This window comes from Euprymna scolopes, chromosome 4 (genome assembly GCF_053919585.1).
Source record: "Euprymna scolopes isolate OS-2025 chromosome 4, ASM5391958v1, whole genome shotgun sequence".
Taxonomy (NCBI): Eukaryota; Metazoa; Mollusca; class Cephalopoda; order Sepiida; family Sepiolidae; genus Euprymna; species Euprymna scolopes.
The window spans coordinates 61,077,421-61,100,916 of NC_136485.1; the positions used below are offsets into that span (position 1 = coordinate 61,077,421).

Sequence of the window (23,496 nt, forward strand, 5' to 3'; positions counted from 1 at the left end):
CTCACCTAATTTTATATATTACAAATTGAAGATAAAAGATCAATAAATAAAATAATCTAATTTAAAACAAAAACAAAGTAATTATGTGCAAATTTACCTGTAAAGTCAAAAGTTTAAAATCTTTTAAAAAAAAAAAAAAAACACGTTGATTTTTTTAAGTGAAACCTCATATTTTGAAAATATCGTCCTGTAAAAATTGAACACCTAAATCAATTTTTTCTATTTCATTCAGTATTGTTGTTTTTTTTAGATTCGAGAAAAAGAAAAAATTCATTGCACAAAGAAGAAATAAAATATTTTTAATCAAAAAACTCGTGTAATTCTTTAAGAGAAGGAAAAAAAAAAAGGAAAATTTGTCATCGAGTTGCTTTTCTTTTTAAAATAAACTTAATTATTGAACTGATGAGTGAAATGTGATCATTTTTAAAATACGGTGACCCATTATTGACTAACTTGATTGTTGACAGCAAACACATGCCAGAAATTGAAAGGGGAGATAAGATACATATCAGCACTTCAAATGTTTGTTTCTTTATATAGTTACTACCGGGAAATATATTTGGTCTAATGTGTTGCTTTTACGTTTTTGAAATAATTAATTATGGCGGTTTTCGGCCTCCATATTTCTCAACTGGAAGAGAGAGAGACAACTCCATTTGTGAACCTCTCATATGACAATTTAAAATCGCGGTATTTCTGAATCCTTGCGTAAAAAATTCTTTTATTTAAAAAGTACATGGAATATAAAATATAAATATGGATAAATTCTTAACAATGAAGAATGGAAGCAGACATTGATTATTATTTTTTATAGGTAAGTGATTTTTTGGAATTTATATATATTTTTATATTCGAAGTAAGTTAAAATTCGTTGATTTTCTTGAAATCTTTTTTAAAGAAAACTGATTAAAAAAAAATATTGCATATTTTCCAGTAAGCCTTTTATTATTTTAAAATTTGGTCTTTGTTCCTTTTATTGAAAAAAAAAATTAGGGTTTAAATGATATTTTTCAAGTAGTTATAAGCTTTGAAAGACAGGGAGTCTAATTATTAAATATTTATCACTCATTTTTAATGGCGACATTTGACACTGCTATCGCACTACATCCAGAATCATGGTGGCCCATGTACGGCATTCCTAGGCAAGGTTGCACAAAAATAACTAACCAATTCTAATTCCAACATCAAAAAAAATAACCACCTGGAGACATGAGACCCCAGCAAGGTCCTCTTTAATGCTTGCTGTCCAAGTGTGGAGCTGCCCACCAATATGCTTGTGCCACTCGATATTTATCTTCCCTATCACAGTGGGATTATGTGACACAAGGGTCGGACAGTGAGATTTGAAGAGCCAATGCTCTAGAGAAAGAGCACTCTGATCTGCAAAATATACCTGGGAAACCCTGTCTGCATTCCCGCAATAGAGGCGCTTCAGGCAACTAGCCTGAAACAAACCTCCTTTGAAAGGAAGAAGGCAAAAGCCTGAGAGCGTGAACCTTGTTGAATTTCACAGGACTAAAGCCATACCGCAGCAAACAGGGAAAAGCCGTCTCATAAATGGCATAGACTCTGATAGCTATGGGGCTGATGGACCCCCTCCCTCCCTCATCGGCTGGAGTTCAAAGAATAAAATAAATGTAAAGCTCTATGAATGTCATCCTTGTGCAGGGGCCATTATTTCAATGTATCTTTCCAATTTTAGTATATATACTGCCGAAACAAGGTAGAGAGGCTAACATAAATGTTTCTTAGTGACAAGCTGCAAGCCCAAATCATCAAACATGTCAGCGCAACAGGACAGATGGCAGAAACTTTAAATTTAGGTACTGGGATAATAATGAATATCCTCCTGTTAATAAAACATATCAAGCGATACTTTCAGTATGAAAAAAAAAAAAAAAAAAAAAAAAAAAAAAGAAAGGTTTTGTAGATCCTTCCTTAAATCACAACAAAATGAGTTTACTTTTCTTGTTTTAAATTAAAAATTTTTTTTTTTTTTTTTTAGATAATTATAGCTGGGAATTGGTTTTAAGTTGTGGTCGGCAGGCTGAGAAATTCAGATTTGTCCATTGATCGCTCACATCTCTGACTGGATGTCATAATTGTTAGTTCATTTAGTACATCCCACGACACTTGACGCCATATCGAATACTACTTGAGACAAGGGATATAACTACAAATATATAGAAGCAGGCTACCAAGTTTGACAACTCCAACTTTAACATTGCTGGTGTCTTCTGGTGTCAAGTGTAAGTCAAAGTGTTATAAAAAAAAAAAACTAAAAAAAAAAACTCAAAGAAAACGGCTTATCAACACAATAGGGCTTTTAGAATTTCAGAATCTTCATCAAACAGTTTGCAACCTGATCCTGTCCCCTGATCCATTCAATTTGGATTTCTTCCTTTACCAACATTTCCTTTACTCTGGCCACATCAACTCTCAAACGTCTGTCATTTACAAGATTTGATGATTGTTAAGGTCTCTACCAATGATGCATGTTTGTTTTTTGTTTTTGTCTTGGGTTGTCTGAAAATTTCTTGCAGCATGGCAGCTATCATTACACTTGCATCAGCAACTTCACTGAGTGCAAGGGTCTCAGATGCCAATTGGATTTTTGTTACTCAAAGTTTTTTTTTATGCCCAGCATATAGGAGTCAGTCTATTCATCTTACCATAATCAAAGATGATAAATTCACCCTGTGAGGAATCATCCTCCACGCTCGCATATGAAGGGAGTTGAGCAGCAACATGTCTGTTTTCACTACACTTAAACTTTTGCATGTTAATATAGCCAGGGAAGCAGGGACTTGGAAGGGAATTACAAAGTTTAGCAATTCTTGGGGAAAAAAAACTATTAGAGTAGAAAACTTTCTTACATCTGGGGATTTTTACTGTGTAGGGGTGGGATTTTGCTGCTGGTCAGGTTTGTCAGAGGGATGCAGGTTTTGTCAAGCAGAGGGATGCAACATTTCATCAATAGGACAGTGGCTGAAGCCTACCTGATAGTGGAGGACCTATTAGATTGGCGACTCTCTTTTGAACCCTGTCTAAGAGGGAGAGACTAGTAGCAGATGCACCAGCCTAAATGTAGCAACAATACTTCATACATGAGCGAACGGTGACTTTGTAGAGGTACAGGATACTCTCAGGTGTAAGTAACTTTCTAGCATGGTAGAGAGAGCCCATCTTCTTTGCAGCAGCCTTAACAATGCCCTCAATTTATCTGTTCCAACTTATATTCTCCATGAATGTTAAGCTGACGAGTTTGAACGAAGTACTTTCTGGTAATGTATTATAGCAATGGTCGAGCAGGTTTCTTGTAGTTATTAAAGGAAATAAGTCTTGGAAGTATTGAATGTGACCATCTATTTTTGTCCCCATTCCACCACAGACTAGACGTCTTCTAGTGTTTCTGTCATTGCCTTGGATACATGTTTATTCATTTTCCCCTCTTTGCTGTTATAGAGGATAGTGTCATCAGCAAATTTACCCATCTCAGAGACAATTTTATCAGGGAGGTCATTTATGAATATCAGGAATGATAAAGGTTCAAGGATCAACTCCTGAAGTACACTTGCATTTATATCATATTGTTTGACATACAACCATCGATGACAACCTGAATTCTTCTTATTTAAGAAAAATTTAATTATGTTAAGCATTCAATCAGTAATACCATAGGATTTGATTTTCATAAAACCATCATGCCATATCCTGTCAAAGGCTTTAGATATGTGTAGGGCTACTGACTTAACCTCCCCTGCTTTATTCAGTGCATGGTATATACATTCAGAGATTACAGTTAGGTTAGCTGCAGTAGAATGGGCTTGCTTGCCTAAACTCATGCTGTTGGTCGAACAAAAATTTTACAGCTGTGAGGTGGTGGATTAGAGTTTGGTTAATTATGGACTCAAATATCTTGGTGAAAAAGGAGAGGAGGCTAATGGGTCAGTTCTTTTGCCAGAATTCTTATAAACTGGTACCACAGAAGCAATTTTTCAGCAGTCACGAAAGCGAGATTCGTTAAGGCATTTGTAGAAAAGATTAAAGAGAACAGGGGAGCAACCTCAGTGGTGCTTTTTTTTTTTAATAGTACAGCTTGGATAAGATCAGGTCCACATGCTTTGGAGGTGTCTAGGTTTTTTATGATATCATAAACTTGAGAGGGGGTGATTTTCAGGTCATCTAGTGTGGTTCCTGTCCACAGAGAAAAATCTGGGAGCTAGTGGTTTGCTGGGTCCAAAGTATAGTTGGAGGCAAACCGACGGGCACGCAGATTAGCCGTCTCGTTTGCTGTGCAAACAACTTCAAGATTGCTGGATGGGGGGGGGGATTGTTGATTGCACATTATTTGCTACACTATTGTAGATTTTCCAGAAACCATGAGTTCCTAATTTCTGGACTTCAATGCGTTTTCTAGTGGTTTCGGTATATTCTCTCTTAGCTGTGGCTATTTCCTTCTTACAATTACTTCTAGCTTCTATATACTTTTGTCTATTTGTGCTGCATTTATATTGGATAAGTCTGCAGTATGCATGCTGCCTTTGAGCAATAGCAGCTGCACAAGTAGAAGTAAATTATTGGGGAGAGTGGGGTTTGCTATAGAACTTCCATGTAAGAATATATGCTTCAATTGCTTTGAACCATTCAGTAGTCTCATTTGCGCACTATTCTGCAGGAAGAAAAAAGATATTTTCCAATGGGGCATCCCAGTCAGCCTTATTGTAGTACCTTGTCATTTTGAATAATGGCTCTTCAACTTTGTGTCAAGAGTTTAGAGCGATGTCTATCATTATCACAGCATGATCAGCATTTCTGAGAGGGCAATGTGCATTTATTACACAGTCCTCAGGAACTGTGGTCAGAAATAGGTCCAGAAGTGAGGCCTGTTGATCCTGATGATCTGGGAGATAGATCAGGAACGTTACTGTCTGTGTCACAGAATGGGATATAGAAAAGTGATGTGTGATACTACCTGTGTGTCAGTGTAGTCAGAAAAGCCAAGCTATCTATTATATATATAAAAGTGAAGGTGTGTGTGTGTGTGTGTGTGTGTGTGTGTGTGTGTGTGTGTGTGTACATTTTCCTATGCAATAACTATCAATTTTCAGACTACAGACTTGAAATTTGATACACAGGGTACTGAGATTTGGGAAAATCTTTGTAATCTACTTTCAGCCAGAAATTTGGCTGATAAGGGGTCGAAGTTCAACCGTTTGACCTTTGAGAACTCTACCAAACTCCTCCGACAATTTTGGGTCTAAACACTTGCAATTTTAGATATAGGTTCCTTGGACATGGATCTAACGTAATAATGTAATTTGAGACCAAAACAATAAATGTTAAGGGGTCAAAATTGAGGTCAAAGTTAAAAAAAAAAAATGACCGCTTTTTGTTTTTTTGCTTAACATACACCTCTAAACACTAAGGCTACGCCGGGCTGAAATGTTAGTATATCTATAAAAGTGAAAGAGTGTGTGTGTGTGTGTGTGTGTGTGTGTGTGTGTGTGTGTGTGTGTGTGTGAGAGTGTCTGTCTGTCTGTGTACATTTCCCTACAAAATAACTGTCAATTTTCATTCTACAGACTCGAAATTTGATATACAGGGTATTGAGATTTTAGAAAATCTTTGCAATCCGTTTTCGGCCAGAAATTTGGCTGTTATGGGTCAAAGTGCAATGATTTGACCTTTGAGAACTCTACCAAACTCCTCCGCCAACATTGGGTATAAACAATTGAAATTTTAGATATATGTTCCTTGAACATGGATGTTACTTAATACTTGATTTGAGCCCAAAACAATAAATCTTAAGGGGTTATAATAGGGGTTAAAGTTAAAAAAAATTTGACCTCTGCGATCTCTACCAAATTACTCCGATAATTTCTGGTCTAAACATTTGAAAGTTTACATGAATGGTATTAAGAGATAGGGCAAGCTTTTTAATCGATTTGGGTCGGAAATTTGAGCTACCAATATATAAATGTATGTATGTTTGCATGTCTGCTTAAAACTTTTGACAAAGGCGACGGATTTTCACAAGATCAGTATCGTTTTGAAGTTCTATCCTTCAAACGACAAATACTAAAAAATTGGCAAAAACATTAATTTCTTCACTTGGACACTTTTCTACAGGGAGGGATCGCTTTTTTTGCCAATATTTTTGAAAGTCATCCCCTCTTTTCGATTGTCTAGCCTTAATTTAAACCTACGTCACTTCCGGTTTGGTGGTGGTCGTAACAGCAAAGACGTCACATTTTTCCCCCATTCTTTTCCTCCTCCGCGGTACGCGTTCAAGCCTGCCTTCCTACTACCACTTTCTTTTTTTTGTTCAACACTCACCTCCAAACACCCAGGCAACGCCGGCCACCCATGCTAGTAATCTATATATCTACAAAAGTAAAATTGTGTGTGTATGTGTGCGTGTCTGTGTACATTTCCCTAACAAATTACTCTGTCAATTTTCAGTTTATAGGCTCAAGATTTGACATAAGGGGTATTGAGATTTGGAAAAATCTTTTCAATCGGTTTTCAGCCAGAAATTTTGCTATCAAGGGGTTAAAATTCAACGATTTGACCTTTGAAAACTCTACCAAACTCCTCCGACAATTTTAAGTCTAAACACTTGAAATTTTAGATGTAGGTTACTTGAACATGAATCAAACATTTTAATTTGATTTGAGCCCAAAACAATAAATGGTAAGGGGTCAAAATTGGGGTCAAAGTTAAAAAAAAAAATTGACCTTTGTGGTTTCTACCAAATTACTCAGCTAATGTTTGGTCTGAACATTTGAAAAACACACACACAGACAATTTAACTTTTATATATATTTAATTTTCGGTTTATTTTTTATGCTATTGGATTTTATATTCCAATAAATAATTGGTTACTAGTAAAATAAATAAATAAGGAATTATAAGTCACATAGAGGTGAGAAACACAGACACACAAGTTGTCACAGTTTTATTAATTTTGAGATGCTATGAGGTACAGTGATGAGCGTATCAACGCGACGCTCACCAAAGAAAAATACCATGAACAGAAATTAGAAATGTACAACATTGGTTTTAATTGACAAAACAGTGCAGAGAGATCTAAACATTTTATAAATATTAACAAATGGTTAAAATGGCTGACTTGTGTACAACGAAACGAAAATTAATTTATTTCTGTATTTATTGTTTGAATAAACAAGATCTACTTTTTCAATAGGGGGGGGGGCATCAAAGATTAATTACTTAATGTTCGTTCTTCTTATAATCTAACATATAAAAGTCTGTCTGTCTCCATATTTTCAAACTATCTCTTCCAAAACGAAAAATTGCAAAGTGGCGCTATGGGCTTCAAATGATTAGATTTTTAAGGGGCCGTTCTTTTATGGGTCTTTATCCAGTTAAAATAGTTTTGAAGTGGTCAAAAATAAAAAAAATCGTTATACATTTTGTACATTCATCTTTATTTTTAGTCAGTTCATTTGCGTGTCACGTTGGTACAGTGGTAACGTCACCAGCTTTGAATGCTAGTTTGGTTTCGATTCTAGCTGATGGCACCCAAATATTTTTATTATTTTTGAAATCACAACTATGATAATATACAGTAGAACCCCGGGATACGGTGGCCCTAGGATACAGTTTTTCAGGTTACAATGTGGAATACAATGTTTTTCCGGCTCCTGGTTATGGTATTTACCCTGCCTTACGGTGTTATTTAAAATGTTATTTGATTATATACCTGTGTATTATATACAGTACTGTAATTTTATTTTACTAAGTATTAATGCCGTATCCCAGGGTTCTACTGTATATGGCATCTGGACAAATGAAAATATCATATTTAAGCATATTTTACGACCGAGCTAGTCTAAGATATACATTTTTTTTTGTCAGAGTTTAAAAGTCAAGCCGAAATAACATATAAACCAAAAATAGGAGTTTGGTCACATCTTTGGAAACATTATTTTGTAAAGCTCATTCTCAAATGAGCCTTACAAAATAATGTTTTCAAAGATGTGAACAGATTTCTATTTAAAATTAACGCAAACCATGCACATACACATCGATTTCAGACTTGCAACAACCGCTAACAACACCAGACGTATTCTCTTCTCTCTCCACAAGGGTTTAATACCACAAAAGTATTAAGAGAAATAAAACCAAAAAACTAAAAAAAAAGTATTTTCGAAAAAGATGTTTTACACCGAAAGTCGAAGTAAAAAAGATTTTAATCATTTAATAAAATATTTTATAACATTTGATTTTCTAATATTTTCCAATAAAATGAAATTGGCTTATGATTATCCAATTTTTCATTTGTTATTGTTGTATTGTCTTATTGACAACAAAATTATGTACTAAGCAACAATTTATTTTTAAAAATTACTTAGACCAGTCCAAACGACTATTAATATGAAACATTTTTAAATAATCACCTGAAAATAAAAATCAACGATAGGAATAAGTGATATTAAATTGAATAATATAATAGTTGTCTAACTTAAATTAAAAAATGTACACACAAAAAAATATGAACTAAAATTGACTTCCTTACATCCTGAGCAATGCTGAATAGTTATAAACAAAAAGAAAAATATTTCGATTAGGGATTTTTTTATCCTGAGTCATTCTAAATCAACAGAGATTGTTGATTTTTTGGTTGGAGTTTAGTTCTGTGCAGTTCTAGGAGGTCCACACTCCCAGATTTGTCCCTCTCTTTCACTTTTTGAGAAGGAGTTAGTTTATTGCTCATCGCCTAAGGTGCCCTCACCAAGGAATGCCGACGGGGGGGGGCAGGCATGTTTTGTAAGTCAGAGTGCCCCTCCTTTGGGGTGCTGACTTTTGAATCCCACTTTCCGACCATGGTGTCTAAGTTCGTGCAGTGGGAAAGAACTAAACAAACGATGTGTAGTTTTATAATCTCCTTTCCAATTAATGAAGATTTGAAAAATTCAGACAGATCCACCGGAATCACTATATAAATAAAATTGAGTAACCATTTTTGTGTGGTTTTACCTATGTGGTTGTATGTGTGTGCTTGTGTGCGTATGTTTGTATGTATTATGTGAGTGTTTGTGTGTTTGTATGTATTATGTGAGTGTTTGTGTGTTTGTATGTATTATGTGAGTGTTTGTGTGTTTGTATGTATTATGTGAGTGTTTGTGTGTTTGTATGTATTATGTGAGTGTTTGTGTGTTTGTATGTATTATGTGAGTGTTTGTGTGTTTGTATGTATTATGTGAGTGTTTGTGTGTTTGTATGTATGTGAGTGTTTGCGTGTTTGTATGTATGTGAGTGTTTGCGTGTTTGTATGTATGTGAGTGTTTGCGTGTTTGTATGTATGTGAGTGTTTGCGTGCTTGTATGTATGTGAGTGTTTGCGTGCTTGTATGTATGTGAGTGTTTGCGTGCTTGTATGTATGTGAGTGTTTGCGTGCTTGTATGTATGTGAGTGTTTGCGTGCTTGTATGTATGTGAGTGTTTGCGTGCTTGTATGTATGTGAGTGTTTGCGTGCTTGTATGTATGTGAGTGTTTGCGTGCTTGTATGTATGTGAGTGTTTGCGTGCTTGTATGTATGTGAGTGTTTGCGTGCTTGTATGTATGTGAGTGTTTGCGTGTTTGTATGTGAGTGTTTGCGTGTTTGTATGTATGTGTTTGCATGTATGTATGCGAGTGTTTGCGTGTTTGCATGTATGTATGCGAGTGTTTGCGTGTTTGCATGTATGTATGCGAGTGTTTGCGTGTTTGCATGTATGTATGCGAGTGTTTGCGTGTTTGCATGTATGTATGCGAGTGTTTGCGTGTTTGCATGTATGTATGCGAGTGTTTGCGTGTTTGCATGTATGTATGCGAGTGTTTGCGTGTTTGCATGTATGTATGCGAGTGTTTGCGTGTTTGCATGTATGTATGCGAGTGTTTGCGTGTTTGCATGTATGTATGCGAGTGTTTGCGTGTTTGCATGTATGTATGCGAGTGTTTGCGTGTTTGCATGTATGTATGCGAGTGTTTGCGTGTTTGCATGTATGTATGCGAGTGTTTGCGTGTTTGCATGTATGTATGCGAGTGTTTGCGTGTTTGCATGTATGTATGCGAGTGTTTGCGTGTTTGCATGTATGTATGCGAGTGTTTGCGTGTTTGCATGTATGTATGCGAGTGTTTGCGTGTTTGCATGTATGTATGCGAGTGTTTGCGTGTTTGCATGTATGTATGCGAGTGTTTGCGTGTTTGCATGTATGTATGCGAGTGTTTGCGTGTTTGCATGTATGTATGCGAGTGTTTGCGTGTTTGCATGTATGTATGCGAGTGTTTGCGTGTTTGCATGTATGTATGCGAGTGTTTGCGTGTTTGCATGTATGTATGTGAGTGTTTGCGTGTTTGTATGTATGTATGTGAGTGTTTGCGTGTTTGTATGTATGTGAGTGTTTGCGTGTTTGTATGTATGTGAGTGTTTGCGTGTTTGTATGTATGTGAGTGTTTGCGTGCTTGTATGTATGTGAGTGTTTGTGTGCTTGTATGTATGTGAGTGTTTGTGTGCTTGTATGTATGTGAGTGTTTGTGTGCTTGTATGTATGTGAGTGTTTGTGTGCTTGTATGTATGTGAGTGTTTGTGTGCTTGTATGTATGTGAGTGTTTGTGTGCTTGTATGTATGTGTTTGCATGTATGTATGTGAGTGTTTGCGTGTTTGCATGTATGTATGCGAGTGTTTGCGTGTTTGTATGTATGTATGTGAGTGTTTGCGTGTTTGTATGTATGTATGTGAGTGTTTGCGTGTTTGTATGTATGTATGTGAGTGTTTGCGTGTTTGTATGTATGTATGTGAGTGTTTGCGTGTTTGTATGTATGTATGTGTGTTTGCGTGTTTGTATGTATGTATGTGTGTTTGCGTGTTTGTATGTATGTATGTGTGTTTGCGTGTTTGTATGTATGTATGTGAGTGTTTGCGTGTTTGTATGTATGTATGTGAGTGTTTGCGTGTTTGTATGTATGTATGTGAGTGTTTGTGTGTTTGTATGTATGTATGTATGCATGTATGTATGTGAGTATGTATGTATGTATATATGCGAGTGTTCATACTTGTACGTAATGTGCTCCGGTGAACTCGCTGCACGTGTACACCTTCACTCAAACATAAATACTCCCAACCAACGAACTGGTTAAAAACCCTCACCCCCTTCTACTGTAGTTGTTTCCATCCAATAATTTTATAAATTATTGCTATTTGCTTCCCCACGAGAGCAAAATGTCGTTTTTAATGTGTGTGGGGGGGGGCAGATCACTAAAAATGGGCACTCTGGAAGCAGGCAAAAATAAAAATTGCCTTAGTTTTAAGAATTTCCCCTACATTGACCAAGGACAAATTAACTTAAGTGTAGCATCAAAACAGATACTACACTGTGATCTTAGCCCTTTACAAATTATTTGTAAAAATTAAATTTAACTTTCAAAATCTTATTTCTAAATTAATCGAGTAAAAAAAAAAAAAAAAAAAAACTATAACAACAACACAAAAAAAACTAAAGAAAACGTATAATCAAAAATAAACAAAAGCTAAACAAAATTGTAAATAAAAAGATTCCCGGGCAACGTTGAGTAGGTACAATTGTCTTAGTATAGTTTAAGTTTATTTATGATAAAAAAATTTTTAAATCTGTAAATTCTTAAGGGATTATTGCATCAGTATCCCATATGCTAGTTTATCTAAAAAGAAAATTGGCAGTCTACTTTTTTGATAGAATATGTGTAAATACTGAAAACTCTACAATTCATACAGCTATGTCGCTAGAAAACAGAGCTTTAAACCTAACAGTGATACGAGACAAGAAGGATAAAGTAGCAACCTTAGTAAAAGTCAGTGTACCTAATAACACTTGCTTAAACAAAGCTGAAAGAGAAATAAAAAATACCAGTCTTATGTATGACATAAAAAGAAAATGGAATCTTAAGATCTCTTTCTTTCCAGGAATTATAGAAGCAACTACACCCATGAAAAAGAATTTAAAAAAAAAAACAAAAAAAACTACCTGACGAATATACCCGGTGAATCAAGTGCAAAGGAAATACGAACAATTGCACTAAAAGGGTCGGTTAGAATTTAAAAAAGATCTCTCGGTTGGAGGGTTTTTAGTTCTTTCCCACTTATAAAACTTAGACACCAGGGTTGGAAAGTGGGATTGAGAAGTGAGCGCCCCCGTCGCCATTCCCCTGTAAGGGCGCCCCAGGTGATCAGCAATAAACTAACCTCTTCTCAAAGAGAGAGAAGGCAAAACCTGGGAGGGTGGGCCTCCTAGAACTGCACAGAACTAGCATCACACCACAATCAACAGGGAACAGATCATTACAGAAATGGTCTTTTTGGGGCCCGAGGAGAAAAGGGTAAATGTCTGGCATCTGGTAGAATGCCCCATCCCAACAAAAACAAAATAAAAAAAATATAAAGATAGGAATCACGGCCACATTTGTATATCACATTTAGAAATAGTAAAAACAGTTTTCAAATTCTAAAGAAATAAAGGAACAATTATTATGGTTGCAACATTGCTCGCCCTGGACCCTTTAATAATAATAAAAAAAGAAAAGAAAGGAGAACAACTGCTTTCTACACAGAGGAAAATTTTAAATGTTTGTTTGCACTCTAAAGCATTCACTACCTCCACCTCTTAGGGCGAGCTGGTTTTCCCCACATTAAAAACCGATATTGTGTCTAAATTTGCCCGGGGGGGGGGGGGCAAGTGAATAGGAGAAGTAACGCTTTTTATCAATGGAGTCGCCTAAATTAACTTACCTGAACATATTCTCGCGCGTAAAATGCGCGTTTATTAGAAGAACAGAAAACCTTGAATCAAATATAAAAAAATAAACTTTATTCCCTTTTAACTTGCCTCTCCACGAGGGCAGAGTTAGGCACAAAGACGATTTTTAAAGTGGAGGGAAAATCCAGCTCCTATAAAAGGAGCATGCTAAATTGAGACAAAAATTTAAATTGCCTTAATCTAAAAAATTTTAATTGCCTTAATCTAAAAAATTTTCTCCTTAACTGAACGACGACAGAAAAGATGAAGTGTGGTAAGAGTATATATATATATATATATATATATATATGTGTGTGTGTGTGTGTGAAAAAGGAACAAACCAAGTTATATGTCCATCAACGTTTCGTCTTTATTGTAAAACTTCTTCTGTATGATTAAATTGAAGAAAATAAAATACCAGTACAATATTTGAGAATATATTTGTTGTGAAATATAGGATTTTATTCCATTTCCAAACAAAAAAAGTCGCAGAAATATTTGATGTGCGTGTGCGTATATATATATATATATATATATATATATATATATATATATATATGGTGACTATAAAATCTATGTGCCCATTGAAAAAAAAAATCATAACATTATTTTTATCGCAAATACAAATAATCTTTAAAAATATGTTTTATGTACCTAGTTTTATGTATAGAAACTGAAAAATTATTTACTACAAAATTTGCACCAATTTTTGGATAAGTGAAACATTGAAACAATATTTCTAAACAAGAAATTTCCTAACACATGAATCGAAAGGGTCGGACAATTTTATTACCTTATCCGTTCATCAGATTTGACTACATTATTATTATTTTATTTTCGGCAAAAATTATATGTGTGCAACCAAACCTACTTTTTACAGGTTATTGGTCAATCGACTTATTGGTCAATCGATTTGGACCTTAGAGTTCACTCTTGTCCATTCGTTCCTAAAATTCTCAATAACTACTCATTACATTTTTCTGAAATTTTTCATGAAGTTACAAACAACTACCCAAGGGAGAAAATATAACATTCTCGGATTTTTTATAAAAATTCTGGTTACATCATAAGAGATTCAAAAAGGGTCAAAATGGCCTAAAATAGCACTTTTTGGAACATAGAATCTTTTGTGACCATTAGATTTTGCTGAAAATTACCCAAAAGATCACATTGATAAATATCTGGAAACGCAATATTTGAAAATTCTGGGGTTTGAGCCCCCAGGGTGTTTTAGGAGTGAAAAAGCACACCCTTTGGGAGTAATTTGTATTTTTCTCCTAAAATTCAAGGCATCAGTCGAGGGGAGGGGCCATATAGTTTTTGGCTTATTTCTATTGCAAATACACACGACTGGGACAATTTTTTATTTTTGTTCCTTTTCTCCACGTTTAAAAAAACGACCCTGGTGTCTAACTCTGTCCTGTGGGGAGACATTGTAAATCGGTACAAATAAGTTATAATTTATTTTATAAGTGCACACGGACTTTATGGACACTATATCTAACATTGACCAGGAATATTTTTACATTCATTTTTATTTCGATTTTTTTTTTAAAATACTTTGAAAGTTAAAATTATTGCAGTATCATTTGACCACAAGACTAAATTGTTACAAAGCTAATAAAATATTTTCTTATGTTTTAATCTATTAATAATGTTTTAATCTATTAAACGTAAATAGCTTCGAAAACATTCAATCTTAATACATGAGAATTTGCTAAGCATTTTAAAGCCAGAAATTACTTTCTATTCGACAGTTTAAATACTTCTAAAGCCCTTTAAAGTTTCTAAAGTTCATGAAGTATTTTTTTTTCGGCCATATTATGAGATGAAAATAATTGTTTACGGAGAAACCGAAATGCATTCCGATCGATTTAGTTTCAAAATTGTTTTTGCAATTTTTTTTAGGTTCGTTTTTAGCACTTTACGTTGTTACGTTACCCCCCCCCCCATAAAATAATTGATTAATAGTAAATAATAAAAAATAAATAATGCGTAATGCGTCGAATGCGATGCAAAAAAAAAAAAAAAAAAAGCGAAAAAACAGCATTACTTAGGGATAATATTTTAAAGTCACAATACATTAAGATCGAGATTTTTTTTTTTTTTTAACTAACTAAATACAATTTTGGGTCTCTTGTTAAACTTGTAACAGAAACCCTTATTTTCGAATAGCTTTTGGATTTGGTAAGGCGGAAAGAACCCCCCCCCCCAAAAAAAAAAACGATTAAAAGAAGGATTTAGAGTGAAGAATCAGGTTCATATATAAATTTAACGTAAAATGATCAGTTATTTCCGGACCATTTAACCTTTTATAGCAGTTAACTAAATGGTTTAGCACCAACCCTAAGCCCGAGTGACAAGGTCGTAAAATCACACCTAATCGTCTAAAACTAAAAGAAAACAGATTTATCACACACAAAAAAATAGACAAATGAATCAATAACCAATAATAATAATAATAATAATAATAATAATAATAATAATAATAATTATGTGTTCATTTCCCTAAAACGCTACAATTGGGAAAGGAGCCATTTTATGTTAAATTTATATGCGAAACTGATCCCCCCCCCCAACTAAATTTCTAAATTATTCTTGTTTTTCTTTCTTTCCGCCAAGAATTTCAGTATGTGCACACGTAATCGCGTAAAAAAAAAAAAAGTAGAATCTAAGTAGGGGTAAGGGTATTCATCCACAAAAATAAAAACTCATGGAGATTTATATTAACGAAACTAGCATTTCAACAACAAAAAATAGATGCCTAAAAGACTAGATATTGGTGAACTATATACGAAAATTTATATATATATATATGAGATCTCAGATCCACTCACCTCAAATACGGTGGACAAAGTAATATCCCCAGACGATGAGCCCATTGTGACAACATCGCTTTTTAGTGTTGCGGGGGTTAAGGAGACTATTTCAGTATCCATGGCGCAAGCCTTCGAGGCATTAATTTCACGATATTTTATAATATTTGCATCTTTTTTTTTTTTTTTTTTTTTTCTTTTCACATCATCATCAAAGCAGACAAAAGAAAGTTATCCCAGAACCACATGGCAGTGTTTTGTAATAATGTCGGTAATCCAGCATCAGTGATACTTGGTCTGTTTTGTAATAACCTCAACAGGTGCGAGCGTGATTGTCGTGGAGACGATTGGAGGAGAGGAGAGTAGGAGGAGGAGCAGGTACATGTTTAGTAAGTGCTTTAATCCAGGTAAACAGCAATAAGCGATGATGAATAATGGTTGTTATTCGATCATATTACTGATAGTACTACTTTGTAGAGTAAATAGTAGGGTGACACTTGGGCTTCTAATCTTCTAGGATGTGTAACTCATTTAGAAGAAGGAATACAGTTTTTTTTTTTTTCGTTTTTAATGAGACACGGTTGGGATATTGCGCAACCCTTGCCTCATAATAGCATCCTCACAGGATGTATCCACTCTCGAGACTTGAACGATGACAACAGCATAATAAATTTGCAACCACATTAGAAAACAACGAGAAGAAAGAATACAAAAGAGAGAAAATGAAAATAAAAACAAAGAAAAGAAAAAGAAGAAAAAGAAAAAAGAAAGAAAAGGCACGCGACGGGCTGTCAGTTGAAGTCTTATAAGTTTGTTTTTTTTATCGTTTTCCTATTTTAAATTTTTTTTTTTTTTTTCGAGGACGGCTAAAGAGCGAAAACAATCTGAAATCACTTTTTCTTCTTTAAAATGCAGAAAAAACAACAGGTTTCTATAGGAGCGCAGAAGAAATAATGTTGGGGAGGAGTGGAGGGATTCAATCATGAGGGGCGGGGTAGGTCTAGGACGCGGATTTGCCACACGACAACAACACGAGGAGGAAGGAAGGAAACCGTTTTTCTACCCCCTTACTCTCTTACACTTTTCAATAAGAGAGAAAATCCAAGGCAATCTGGTGCAATAGTACCCGGCGGTGGCGGCGTCCCGGGTGAGTGGGGAGTTCTGTTTTCCCTGGACCGAGGAGACAAGTAAATCGATTCCGGGTGTTTTCTTCTTTTCCCTCACTCGTCATTTAACTGACTGTTGGCGACAGTTTGTGGAAAGAGAGAGAGAGAGAGAGAGAGAGAGAGAGAGAGAGAGAGAGAGAGAGAGAGAGAGAGATAACGGGAGGTGTGTGTGTGTGTATATATATATTACATATACACACACAGGTAATTAAAAGTAGAGAGAGAGAGAGAGAGCGAGAGAGAGCGAACCTTATAGGTAAGTCACCGCTCCCGCTAACATTTGTAATTTTTGTATTTGAAAATTAAATAAAGGCACACAGAGGGATATAGAAACATATATATATATATATATATATATATATATATATATATATATATATATATATATATATATATATATATATAAAATGTGTGTGTGGGGGGGGATGTTACCGGTGTGAGAAGTTGTGTAAAAAAAAAAAAAAAATGAAAATCTTGTAGAATAGTGAAAAATACCGTACCTTTATTTATTTTTCAAAGTCGCATACAACATCACATATGAACATATCACTTTGAATGGGGACTTACTGTTTATACATACACACTAGCACTACTTCAGCCCGGCTTTGCTCGGGCCCTATGTACTGTTCATAACTTTATGTGTATATCTATCTTTCTATCTATATATAAAAAGTGAACGTGTCTGTGTACATTTTCCTGTGCAATAGCAGTCAATTTTAAGTCTACAGACCTGAAATTTGATATACAGGGTACTGAGTTTTGGGAAAATCATTTGACCCCATGTTATGGGGTCAAATGTCAACGATTTGACCTTTGAGAACTCTACCAAACTCCTTCGACAATTTTGGGTCTAAATACTTGAAATTTTAGATATATGTTCCTTGGACATGGATCTAAACTTGATTTGAGCCCAAAACAATAAATGTTAAGGGGTCATAATAGGGGTCAAAATTAAAAAGATTGATCGCTTTTTTTTTCTTTTGCTCAACATACACCTACAAACACCCGGGCAACGCTGGGTTGGAATGCTAGTATATATATATATATATATATATATTAAAAAGTTTGACTCGTGTCCAGGTAACCTACATCTAAAATTTAAAGTGTTTAGACCCAAAATTAGAGAGAGAGAATGAGAGAGAGAATGAGAGAGAGATATAGAGAGAGAGAATGAGAGAGAGAATGAGAGAGATATATATAGAGAGAGAGAATGAGAGAGAGAATGAGAGAGATATAGAGAGAGAGAGTGAGAGAGATATAGAGAGAGAGAGTGAGAGAGAGATATAGAGAGAGAGAGTGAGAGAGAGATATAGAGAGAGAGAATGAGAGAGATATATATAGAGAGATATAGAGAGAGAGAATGAGAGAGATATAGAGAGAGAGAATGAGAGAGATATAGAGAGAGAGAATGAGAGAGATATAGAGAGAGAATGAGAGAGATATAGAGAGAGAATGAGAGAGAGATATATATAGAGAGAGAATGAGAGAGATATATATAGAGAGAGAATGAGAGAGATATATATAGAGAGAGAATGAGAGAGATATATATAGAGAGAGAATGAGAGAGATATATATAGAGAGAGAATGAGAGAGATATATATAGAGAGAGAATGAGAGAGATATATATAGAGAGAGAATGAGAGATATATATATAGAGAGAGAATGAGAGAGATATATATATAGAGAGAGAGAATGAGAGAGAGATATAGAGAGAGAGAATGAGAGAGAGATATAGAGAGAGAGAATGAGAGAGAGATATAGAGAGAGAGAATGAGAGAGAGAATGAGAGAGAGAGATATAGAGAGAGAGAATGAGAGAGAGAGATATAGAGAGAGAGAATGAGAGAGATATAGAGAGAGAGAGAATGAATGAGAGAGATATATATAGAGAGAGAATGAGAAAGAGATATATATATAGAGAGAATGAATGAGAGAGATATATAGAGAGAGAGAATGAGAAAGAGATATATATAGAGAGAGAATGAGAGAGATATATAGAGAGAGAATGAGAGAGAGAATGAGAGAGAGAATGAGAGAGAGAATGAGAGAGAGAATGAGAGAGAGAATGAGAGAGATATATATAGAGAGAGAATGAGAGATATATAGAGAGAATGAGAATGAGAGATATATAGAGAGAATGAGAGAGAGAACGAAAGAGAGAGAATGAGAGAGAGAACGAAAGAGAGAGAACGAGAGAGAGAGAACGAAAGAGAGAGAACGAAAGAGAGAGAACGAAAGAGAGAGAACGAAAGAGAGAGAACGAAAGAGAGAGAACGAGAGAGAACGAAAGAGAGAGAACGAGAGAGAACGAAAGAGAGAGAACGAGAGAGAACGAAAGAGAGAGAACGAGAGAGAACGAAAGAGAGAGAACGAGAGAGAACGAAAGAGAGAGAGAGAACGAAAGAGAGAGAGAGAACGAAAGAGAGAGAGAGAACGAAAGAGAGAGAGAACGAAAGAGAGAGAGAGAGAGAACTAAAGAGAGAGAGAGAGAGAGAACGAAAGAGAGAGAGAGAGAACGAAAGAGAGAGAGAGAGAACGAAAGAGAGAGAGAGAACGAAAGAGAGAGAGAGAGAACGAAAGAGAGAGAGAACGAAAGAGAGAGAGAACGAAAGAGAGAGAGAACGAAAGAGAGAGAGAACGAAAGAGAGAGAGAACGAAAGAGAGAGAGAACGAAAGAGAACGAAAGAGAGAGAGAACGAAAGAGAACGAAAGAGAGAGAGAACGAAAGAGAGAGAGAACGAAAGAGAACGAAAGAGAGAGAGAGAACGAAAGAGAACGAAAGAGAGAGAACGAAAGAGAGAGAACGAAAGAGAACGAAAGAGAACGAAAGAGAGAGAACGAAAAAGAGAGAGAACGAAAGAGAACGAAAGAGAGAGAGAACGAAAGAGAACGAAAGAGAGAGAACGAAAGAGAACGAAAGAGAGAGAACGAAAGAGAACGAAAGAGAGAGAACGAAAGAGAACGAAAGAGAACGAAAGAGAACGAAAGAGAGAGAACGAAAGAGAACGAAAGAGAACGAAAGAGAGAGAACGAAAGAAAGAGAACGAAAGAGAGAGAACGAAAGAAAGAGAACGAAAGAGAGAGAACGAAAGAGAGAGAACGAAAGAGAGATAGAGAGAGAGAGAGAGAGAGAGAGAAGGGGGTATATTTATAGAGAAAGGCGTATAAAGAGAGGAATTGGTAGAGAAGGGAGTAAACAACGTTGTTTTCGTTGTTGGATTATAATCCAAAACAAGAACTGTGTTGACGCACAAAAACAAATAAAAATTAAAAGAGTATTTATTATTGTACGCGGCTCATTGTAAAACGTTCTGGCGACAATCTGTCATGTAAAGGGAAGATACGTTCTGTAATATTACTCGATTTCAATTGAAATCCCGCCTCATCTTACACACTCCATTGAAATAGATGCGAAATAAATACAGTAGAATGAAGTTTGGCTCCTGAACTTTGCTCATCAACAAGAAATTTATTTGATGAGATTTTCCTAGATAACATTGGTGTTGTTTGGATTTGGTTTACACGTTTCGGGCTTTTGTCAGAATGTTTAATAATAAATAACAACGATCGTTATCAGAACAATATATGCCGGCCACCGCCACCGGCCACCCATCCATCACTTGGGAGTCTGGCTACGGATTTTTATCCTGAGCCCCTAAAATTAATACAGACTAGACTAGGCACCGCCAAAACTGGGGGGGGGGCAGGTCAGTACTTTTTGACGGACCGTCTTTTTAAAAATCTACCAAAAATCAGGTAATTATCCGATCAATACGAAATTTTCAGCGATTATTAGGAGAAGAATGGGCTTTATAACAGTGTACTTATTTTTCATAAACGATATTTATATATATATTTTTTTTTGCTTACAACCCCCCCTTGTTTTGAAGTGGGAACAAATATGCTTAAAATAATCATCTGAAACTGAACAAAACATATTGTGTTGTTGTAAGGGACAGAATTATAGATTAAAAAAAAAAAAAAAAAAAATTGTTTGCATACCTTATTTTGACGTCTGAATATCAGAACTTCGATTGTGTTTAATTATCCCGCTTTTGAGTTTTGAAGTGTGAAATTCGGTGAATATGTTAAGTAAAATAATTAATTTAAGTTAAGCAAAACAAAAAAAAAATTTTTTTAATATTTATACGAAAAAAGCCATTTTAAAATTTTTGATAAATAAATTAACAATTTTTTTTTAGCGAGCCGAATAATGCATGACCATTATTAAACAGGGCATGCTTTGAATAATCGATGCAAAAAAAAAAAATTCGATAAATATTGTGCCCTTTGTGTTAAAAATAGCATCATTTTTTTCGATCTCGTTTGAAAACGTTTGCCGCCTTTCGACTACGGTGGACCAAACGCGCTGAAATAATTTTTTTTTTATTCTGCTTTAAATTGCCCCCCCCCCATTTTGGGGAGCCTGGCCCCCACACACATACACATTAAAAACCAAACTCATACAAATGGTCACCCATCTGGTACTGGCCAGCCTCAGCTTAATAATACATTGAAATTTTCGTCACTGAAAAAAAAGTTTTTTTGGCCTGTTTGGTCTTCCATAGTTTTCTTATCATCAAAAGAAAACGTAAACAGAGTCGATCTGAACTCTACGTCGACGCGAAATATTTGGTTACCTATATGAATAAGTGGAATTATTTGAAATTCAGGTACTTATATTATAATATTTTTGCATATTCTCTTAGAAAATCATCCTAAATCTTAGTTAGACAATAAATAAATAAATTAATTATTTCAAAACCCCTTTTTTTAAAATATTTAAGTACGTTTTTTGTGCAAGACAAAAAATGTCAATTGTTAACTTTTTGGGAAAATTTAACATTTAAAATTGAATTAAAAATAGTAGAAAAAGTTTTACATTATTCTGTTTTCTATATGATAAAATTCAGGGTTTTATCTTTCTGGAAAAAAAAAGTTACTCAGAAATAATGAATTTTAATAAATGTAATTTAGTTTTAAAAAACAACAACAACTTGATTTTGCGGCCATTTTTGGCGGTGCCTAGACTAGACCATTCCTGTAATGATCTGGCCCTTGTTGATTTTGCGGTGGGCTTTTAGTTCTGTGCAGTTCTAGGAGGTCCACCCTCCCGGGCTTTGCCTTCTCTCTTTAAGGGATTAGTTTAATGGAGTCCTCACCGGGGAATGCCGACGAGGCTGCCCAAGCACTTTTTGCAGGTCAGACTGCCCCTCCTCTGGGGCGCTGACTTCTCAATCTTACTTTCCGACCCTGGTGTCGGAGTTCTAGCAGTGGGAAAAAACTAAACTTTTATTACTAACTGTACCTCGGCTTCTTTCCACTTCCTTTTTTGTTTTGCGTTTTTTTTTTTAAATCTTTTTTAAAGAATATTAAGATTTCTGAAAAACAAAACAAAAACAATTGAATTTATAAATAACTAAATGAACACCCTTCTCAGCATGGGTAAAATTTCCGAACAAAACAGTTTAAAGTGCTTGTTGAGAACATAGACAGATCAATTTTTTTTAATATGCCGTTGTAAATAAAAACCATATGGCGTACTTAATCATAATATCGAAAATAGTGATATATCCAAACATTATGAAAATTCATCGAGTAGAAAGTTATTTATAGTTAAAAGTAATTTTGACGGAAAATTGGATAAAATTTTAATTTTGTTGGATGTTTTAAAGTAGACGTGAAGAGTTCACACACAGGGGACATAACTCGGAACGCATATGTTACATCACATTTTAATGGCAACTAACATTTTAGCTTATAGAGATAGACTTTATTTTACTAAAAACAATAAAAACACAAAATACACAAATGTTCTATTCGATTATTTTTTGACATGACAATTAAATATGTAATATTGTTTTTGCTTAAAACGACGTATTTAAAAAAAATAAATCTGCAGACTGTCTAAGCAAGCACTCAGTTTGGCATCGTACACAATTTCTTTGGTCAGTTTTGAAAATAATCAACTTTTACGTCCCCTTACAAAGATTATAATCCGGATATAACGATAATAAACATTAGGTTTAGAATCCTTATTAAAATTTTGATCAAAATCCAGTACACTCGACGAGAACGAGTCCAAAAAGTCACTCGACGAGAACGAGTCCAAAAACTCACTCGACGAGAACGAGTCCAAAAACTCACTCGACGAGAACGAGTCCAAAAACTCACTCGACGAGAACGAGTCCAAAAACTCACTCGACGAGAACGAGTCCAAAAACTCACTCGACGAGAACGAGTCCAAAAACTCACTCGACGAGAACGAGTCCAAAAACTCACTCGACGAGAACGAGTCCAAAAACTCACTCGACGAGAACGAGTCCAAAAACTCACTCGACGAGAACGAGTCCAAAAACTCACTCGACGAGAACGAGTCCAAAAACTCACTCGACGAGAACGAGTCCAAAAACTCACTCGACGAGAACGAGTCCAAAAACTCACTCGACGAGAACGAGTCCAAAAACTCACTCGACGAGAACGAGTCCAAAAACTCACTCGACGAGAACGAGTCCAAAAAGTAACTAAACGAAAAAATCTTTTTAAAAATTAATAAATCATTGACAAAAATATATCAAGTCACTTTTGATAAAAAATCTCCAGATGCTACTCACAAAACTCACTAAAAATACCATCTCTCAACAATAAAAAAAAAGTAAAAAAGTAAAAAAGAAAGTCCCTATTTTTCTCAAACTCTTTTTCATGTAATTTACTCCATTGAAAAAAAAAAAAAAA

At 35.1% G+C, this 23,496-nt stretch overlaps 1 protein-coding gene and 1 pseudogene across 2 annotated transcripts in view; both read right to left on the bottom strand.

Annotated features, from left to right (window-relative positions):
* The window catches only part of LOC145267797 (death-associated protein kinase 1-like), a 653,913-nt gene that overhangs the window by 133,849 nt on the left and 496,568 nt on the right, over positions 1-23,496 (bottom strand). The gene's annotated exons all lie outside the window — the stretch shown is intronic.
* On the bottom strand, positions 1,623-1,722 carry LOC145275209 (U6 spliceosomal RNA; annotated as a pseudogene).